Consider the following 8,586-nt stretch of genomic DNA (forward strand, 5'->3'; position numbering starts at 1 on the left):
ATATATCTACATTAGAACGGGTCGATTTTTTTCCAATAAAATCGCGTATGCGGATAATGTTCTGCGGATCATTCTGAACAACTTTGTCTAAGAGACAATGAGTCTAAAACCGGTTTCGAGCCAGCGGTTTTTCTGTTTAAAAAATATGAATAATAGGTTGCATGGGAGATATGTGATATAGTTGTCCGATCAGAATATCATAGTGCACCTTCTATTAAATTTCATTGGGATATCCCAAAAACTGACCAACAAATTTTTATGATTCCTAAAACACTAAGTTTTTTTAGTACGTCTTTACTTGTGCTGTGGATTTCATCAATTTCCTTTACAAAAAAATTTATAGCACCTTACCATAACGATTGTATTTTTAAGCACGTTGCGTATTATTTAACGTAAAAATTTATTAGTGATTTTAATTTTAAACCGAACCAAAGCACGAACCGTTCTTGGAGAGCTTTTCCGTTCAGTTTTCGCATTTTATAATAATAAAATAAATTTATACATTTAGTTATTTATTATTTCTGATTTTGGAATTCTTTGAATATGAGCGATTTATAAATACATTCAAATGAACTGCATAGTTGCTTCTGTGAAAAACAAATATTAAGCAATTATTTTACGATGTTTTTAATTTAAAGAATTCACTGATAAATTTAAGAAATAAAAACAATCGGCAAACAACATCCATCAAAAATGATAAGGAAGCCATCTCTGTATTCAATGCGAATAATTCCGTTATACATTGTGACAAAAAAGTACCCGGATTTAAATCAATATTTATTTTGTCGCCTTGAAAGTAATCACCACCAGATGTAATACATTTATGCCAAGAATTTTTCAAGACCTCGACCTCGATTCACTTTTCATAAGCACTTTTTGGTATGGTCTTAAGTCCTTCAGAGCCAAATCTGGTGAATACGGTGGTTGGTCGATGGTATTTATTGCATTTTTGGCATTAAATTTGGTCACAATTTTACTCTTTTTGAAATAAATTGAGCTTTAGCGTACATATGTACATAAACACGAACACTTATCATACCCAAAATATCCATCAAAATCATTCGAACAGACTTGCGAGTGATGTGAAGCTCTCCTGCCATCTCTTTAACACTTGCATGACGATTTTTAAGCACCATATTCTTCACTTTTTTAATATTTTCATCAGTTCAAGAGTTCAAAGGTCGACCAGAACGAGGCATGCCTTCAACGATCTCACGACCGTTTTTAAATGCTTTGTACCACTCGTAGGCATGAGTTTTTGATTAAACTGAACCTTTTCAACAATCGTACCTATTCCGCACACAAAGTTCTGCTGAAATACAAAATTTGAGACAAACTCCTTGTACGGTATTTTTCTTAAAATCGCAATGTACTACTGAGGGGTACCGACTTAAAGCGCCCATACACGAGCACACAAGTGCGTTCGATCGGTATGTGTGCGCTTGCGGTTTATCGTGTATGTTTAATTTTTTACGATCGGTGCGCGAACATGTTTATCGTGTATGGCGTTGTCGGCGCACAAAATCTCATTTCTCTCATGTCGCCGAACAGTGAAGATCGCGGACAATGGCAAGTGTTAAGGGGAGAGTCTGCTTTCGAGGCTTCAAAAAATCGATTTTTTTGAGGATTTTTTTTGGGAGGGAAAGAAATAATTGATTGAAGCGAAATTTCTAGGCTTTATAGTTATATATTTGAACATCTTTCACAAATTTTTTGGATACGAAATCTTTGATATTCTACCTTTGGGAAGCAATTACCCGATGCATCTCGCATGCACATTTTTCGGACGGCGGGCAGGATGCAGGTCGCAATTTCTATCGGAAACAAAAAATTCAAAGAGATTCACATTTTTTATTAATTTATCTTCTAGTTAAACTAAGAAAATTCCAAAAAAATGTGTAAACTTTAAAATTTTATTAAAAATTGAATAAATAGTGGCTTCTGATCAAAAGAATTTTACTTTATGTTAAAACTTGACTTTCCTTAATATTTTTTTTAGTTTAAATATAAGATAATTTTATGTCAATGATAATAAACTTTGCCCTAATTCCATACGACTTTTAGTTTTTTTCCTATCCTGCCCGTCAATTAAGAATAATCGTAAAAATTAAAAACCGAGAAATCACGCTTCAAAGTTTTCGCTTTTTGCCTAAACGCTCATACATATACATATTTAGTGTAAGAAAAATAAAAGTTGGAATAACTTATTAACGAAATACAATGAAATAGATAAAAATGCTACATTAGAAATAAATTCCAAGAAATGTTCCGCTTGCCTTAACTCTGTGAAGAACGAACGCAAAATAGATTTGTGTGTCGTGTATGGGCAAACGAATTCATACCGATCGAACGCACTTGTGTGCTCGTGTATGGGCACTATTAAGCAGCTCCTGTAAACAAACTGATTGACAGATCGCCCTCATATTTGACATGGCAATTAAGGACAGTCCTACCAATTTAGCGAAATATTTTTTTTTTTAATTTAATTACAATTTCCGGGTGCTTTTTTATCCCAATACAAATTATCGCAAGTGTGAAAAAAATATAATTTTATATGAAAGAGATATGAACATCGTTTTCTGTCTAGGAATTTCAGTTACAACATTACATGTGTTGAGTAATTACATCTCTTGCAAAGATAAGAGTCACAAGCGCTGTAAAATATCTCTGCGTTGACAATTTCAACATTCACGCTTTATTTAATTTGTGTAACGTTAGGTACATAGCGATAAAATGTGATAATTTCGGGCGATGATTTAATGAAAGTCATTTGATTAACTTTTAGACTATAATAGATGAAGAATAAACAAATAACAAAAGCAGTTTAATATTCTATCTCTTATTCGCCTAACTGTTGTTTAATCACCATTGTAATGTTCAATTAATATTTACTCGCTACGATGGCTTTGCTAATAACGCCTTAATGGAGGCGATATCTGCAGTACCTCTTGCATAAGGTGAATTGGATAACGTCGAAACTCCCCAGAGCACTCTAATCGCTTCCAAAGCACAGTTATCAGACCGTACGGTACTGAGATCTTCTAACGATGGTTATATGAAGACTGCGGTCTCAACATAACTTTAGATTCATGCCCGTACATAAGTAAGTAAGAAATAACTCTTCTAGATTTTTGCATTAGTTATCCCTTTTCATTCGATCTTATGACTGTGTCTTCAAAAAGCTGTATGTGTACTCAAATCACGACATCAGAAGATCCAAATAATCACTTTAAACCTCAACCGCTTATGGACATCAATTGAAGCTTTTGTATTTCGTTATTATCTGTTATTTGGTTGTATACGTGTTACATACGGATATATCATAATTACTTAGATACCCTAGCCATTTTAGCATAGAACCTCAAATTTAAATGTTAATTATAAACGCACCATATATTAAAGTTCATCATAACTATTGTAATCGTTCGATAACATCAAAAAGTAGTAGAATGATAATAAATTACTCACATTCATGACACAACATTTTCGTATATTTACTAATTATTTGGTGATATCAGCAAACCAATTATTTAAAAAAGTCTTCTATGAAAAAATATAATTCCGTCTGTCATTCCGAATGGAATTTTTGGAGATAACAAGGTATAGATACTTTGTATTAGCGGCAAAACCAAGCCAAAAAACAAAAAAAACAGCAAAATTACGTTGAGTAATACTAACCGATTCATTAGAATTGGAAAAGATCTCAACAAGGTGCTCGAAGAAATTTAATAATTTATATAATATAAGTATGACTATGAGTTGATGTAACATCTGATCAAATATCACACCCAATAAAATAAAACAATTAAACTTTTTCGTATTTTTAGAGAATATTCTGATCCAGAGGGCTGAAGTGAAATTTTGAAGTGTCGTAAAAAAAAGTCATTTATATGTGACCGTATCCAGTATTTCAATCCTGCTAGCATTATGAAAACAAAAATATATATACTCGTATGTATATATTAATCTGGAATAATGTGGCAATGATTAGTTCTACTGAAAAGTTGAAAAAAATGTGTGTACTACTTTTCTTGACTGTTTCCAATTTTTTAAAAATAGTAAAAATTGAAATTTGGGGATATGGATAGTTCCAGATATAGACAAGTCTATAAAGAATACTTTTTTTTAAAGTTCAGTCCAGTAGAACCTGAGGAATAGTGGGTATCGTTTTGAAAAAGACAGCCTCGAGAAAAACGCGTTTAAAGTTTCACAAACTGCCAGAACCAGTTTGGATACTGAGTGAGAAAAATACGAAATCTATCTTCGAAAATAATTTGAATTTGAAAAAATCCTCATATATTTTTAAATAGATAAACTTTGAAAGTATACATACAAAAAAATCGATTCGTTTTATTGCTCCTCTAATACAAATCTTTAATATGAGTTTCAAGATAGGTCTCGGAGGCAATACAAAAATGCCAAAGCTTAATCCAATTTTCTATTTACTTGTCATAAGCCTCGACTGAGCTGGTCTGTCAGTGACTTCAGCCAAATTAGATATTTTCGGTTTTGGCTCATTTTTGGAGCTAAAATTGTTGGACAGTTTTAACGTCATATTCGTAAACCCATGTCTCGCTACCAGCAATGATGCAAGATGAATGCAGGGTCCTCATCTACGTTCTCAAACATCTCTGTTGCGACCTCTTACCGACGTCGTTTTTGCAAAAGATTCAGATCTCTTGGTAAGAGTTTAGCAGTGAAACACATAAAACATCAACCACAACGATTTTCAAGATCTGTTTTTTAACTTTTTCGATGTTATTGTCATTAACAGAGTTGGGTAGATCATTCGCATGAGACAAATTTTGGGTGACTTCACGAAGTTCATTGAATGCTTTTGTTCGTGATAAAGTATATTCCTCAAAACACTTTTGCAACAATATCATTATATAGCTGTAATTCCTTTGGAAAACAAAATTTTAAGCAAACTTTTTAGAGAAAAAGCGTCAGAACTCCACGAACATAATAAATGTAGGGTATAAAATTATTGATCCGGTTTGCTCGCGCAGCTTAAACAAGTCCTGGTTAAAGTCAGGTTAGATGATATTCCTTTGACATATCCTATCTTCTTAAAACGGAAATTACAATTTTTAGACTACATAATGGGTAGAGCTTTTCATGACAATTCTTTATAATGGTTGTAATATCTAGAATAGTTCTGAAGAAATAGCTACATCAAATTTCCATGAGATATTTACAAAGCTTTCAATAAAGTATTAAATTTTGAGCACTTTAAAATTTAAAACAGAGAAATTCTGTATTAAACTTCAAACCACGTTTAACACAACAATAATTTAATTGACAAAGCCCCAGTGAAAGCTCAGTTCTACACATCACATCATAATCTGGATCTGAAATTCCACATTATATATGTAGAATAATTATCTACTATATATACTAAAAATACCGACATTATTATCATACATTTCTAGCATATGTTTGTCTTTCCCTACCGTCTGCAAATCACACCTTATTAAGCCTTTTAATGAGGCTTTCAACTTTTATTAATTACTAGTCGCGACCTTTAAAAATTTCATATCACATAAATTGTTTGTTAATGGAAATACATATACAATATATATGTACACATATGTGCATATGTATGCAAGTATGTTGGAATTAATTAAAAAAGCTCAATTGAGTGACTTCTAGAGCTTTTTCACTTAATATGATTATTTCATAGCAAACTCTCAATCGGTTGAGTGAGTGCGTTCATAACTTTTGAGCGTGTGGGTGTAGCGACAAAATGCGACTTCTAACATCTGGTTGTGTTTGTTTATTATTGTTATGTTATTGAGTTACGTTTTCTGCTTTGCCATTGATGCTTTGGTTGCAGCTGCATTTCTTCATGTGCTTGTGGGAGTACATTGAAGGCGTTTTCTTGCATTCTTGCAGTTTATTTATTTTTTCTTGATAAGCTAATTAAAGTTTGTGTGGTTGAATGCTGCACTTTCGGTTTCCACTTAATTTTAGAGGGTTCGAATATGTCATATACATATGTACACACACATATGTACATTTATGTGCCATAAATCCATAAATGCATTAATATATGCATACATTGGGACAAAAAAGCACCTGGAAATTGTTAATAAATTCCAAGACGGAAGAAAATATTCAGTGGTGTTGTGGAATCTCATAGTTGTCGGAATCAGAATTGAAACCGATCAAAAAAAGAAGTAGGTGTCATGAATTCTGATATTATTCGTTTGATATTCGAAAAAGAATTTGTATCGGTTTCGGGTGTCCCCGAAACCAATTTTATCGGTTTTGCTATCAGAAACAAAGCAAGAAGATAGTCGCTCACAGATTTGATATAAGTTAAGAAATCAAGTTATTTTATTATTTCGAATTAATTTATCTTTATTTCTATAGGGGAAGACATAAGTATAAAACACAAAATGTTTTAATTATATAAATTCTTAAAATATTTTATTGCAATATATTGTGTTGATCAGTCGCGCTACTCGCTTGTTTCCAAGTGTATTATCCCGTGTAATATATAGTATATTAGTGAGAGTGATTCTAATTATCTGAATCTACCTGAATTGCATTATAAAATGAATGCATCAGGAGAAGATGAAGACAACGAATATGCAAAACATAAATGGCAAAGCATTTCAATCAAAAATGGAAAACGTTCAAACAATGAGTCTCCTAAAGTCCATCAAAAGAAGAAACAAATTCTCATACATCCAAATAGATTTGACCTCCTAAGTGATGATGAAAACACTTTTCCGATCGCTGAAGAGGATATGACAGTGAATGAAACAGAAGTGCTGAATGCTCCAAAACCGCCGCCGTTGATTATACCAGGTGTTTTTAATATAAGTGAAATGATAAACTCTATTGCTAGCGTAATTGCCAAAAAAGATTTTAGATATAAATCGTTAAATGATGGCCAAATTAGAGTTATCATAAATGATATAGATTCTTACAGAAAAATTGTAAAATATTTAGACAGTGTCAAAGTGTGTTTTCACACGTATCAACCTAAACAGGATCGATCATACTGAGTAGTCATAAAAGGTATTCACTTTTCCACTGCTTTGGATGAAATAAAAAGTAATATTACTTCATTAGGTCATAAAGTAAGAAATGTAAGTAATATTAAAAGCAGGATAACTAAGCAACCGTTATCAATGTTCTTTGTTGATTTGGAGCCCAACGCCAACAATAAGGAGATTTACGAGCTTAAACATTTAAATAATGCTATCATTAAGGTAGAGGCTCCCCGTCAAACTAATGACATTATTCAATGCTATCGATGCCAGGAATTTGGGCATACCAAAGCTTATTGTAAAAAACCGTATAATAAAACTTAAATGCGTTAAGTGTAATTTAATGCATCCTACTAGTCAATGTACTAAATCCAAAGACAGATTACCTATATGTGTACATTGCTTACAAAACCATACAGCAAATTACGAAGGCTGAGCTGTATACCAATAACTCGTTCGAAATAAACCGCTTTCTGCAAGCATTAGAAAAGAGATCAAACATATATATCAACAAAACTTCCCTAGCTTAGGTAATGGGTTACCTAAATCAAATTACACTAACAATGTGACAAATAACAACACTGAGCAGACTTATGCTAATATATTAAAAGGTAATGTTACAGATAAACAAAATGAGAAAAATGAACAAACTACGATGAAAAAAATTGAAGAGCTACTAGCAAAACAAATAGAATTAACAAACACTCTACTTAACATGATGTCTCTACTTATTAATAAGTTATGCAAATGAACTTAAGATTAGCAATATGGAATGTCAATGGCTTATCCCGTCACGCTCAAGAAATTGAAATATTTTTAAATGAGAATTATATTGACATTATGCTAGTGTCAGAAACACATTTCACAAATAAAACGTTTTTACGAATTAAAAATTATGATATAGTCACTTCTAATCATCCCAGTAACAGGGCTCATGCTGGTTGTGCTGTTTTAATTAAAACTTCTATCAATTATGTTGCTCTTGAACCAATTCAAACACCTTCAATACAAGCTGCTGGAATAAAAGTTAAAACCAACAATAATGATGTATATATTTATGCTTTGTACTCACCACCAAGACACAATATATCAGCTTCTGAGTACGAAAGCTTCTTTAGTGGGCTCGGTCCAAGATTTTTTGTAGGAGGAGATTACAATGCTAAGCATCCCTGGTGGGGCTCACGTATTCTAAACCCAAAGGGTAGAGAGCTTTACAAATGCATTATAAAGAATAATTTAAAAACTCTGTCAAGTGGTGAGCCAACCTATTGGCCAAGTGATTCATTGAAAATTCCTGACCTCTTAGATTTTGCTGTTTATAAAGGTATCCCTACTCAGCTTTTAGATGCGGTTAGCTCAGAAGAATTAAGCTCTGATCACTCGCCAATTATTGTCAGCTACAACACATTAATCAATGTTAAACCACGAAAATATTCTGCTTTAAGCAACAAAAGTAATATTTGCATATTTCAAAACTGGTTAACTCAAAATTGAGAACTTAACACCTCTATTAAAACTTCAGCTGAACTGGATGGTACAGTTGAAGGTTTTACAAACTTAATTCATGAAGCTGCTTTTGCTGCTA

Source organism: Bactrocera tryoni, chromosome 3 (assembly GCF_016617805.1).
Source record: "Bactrocera tryoni isolate S06 chromosome 3, CSIRO_BtryS06_freeze2, whole genome shotgun sequence".
NCBI classification, from domain to species: Eukaryota; Metazoa; Arthropoda; class Insecta; order Diptera; family Tephritidae; genus Bactrocera; species Bactrocera tryoni.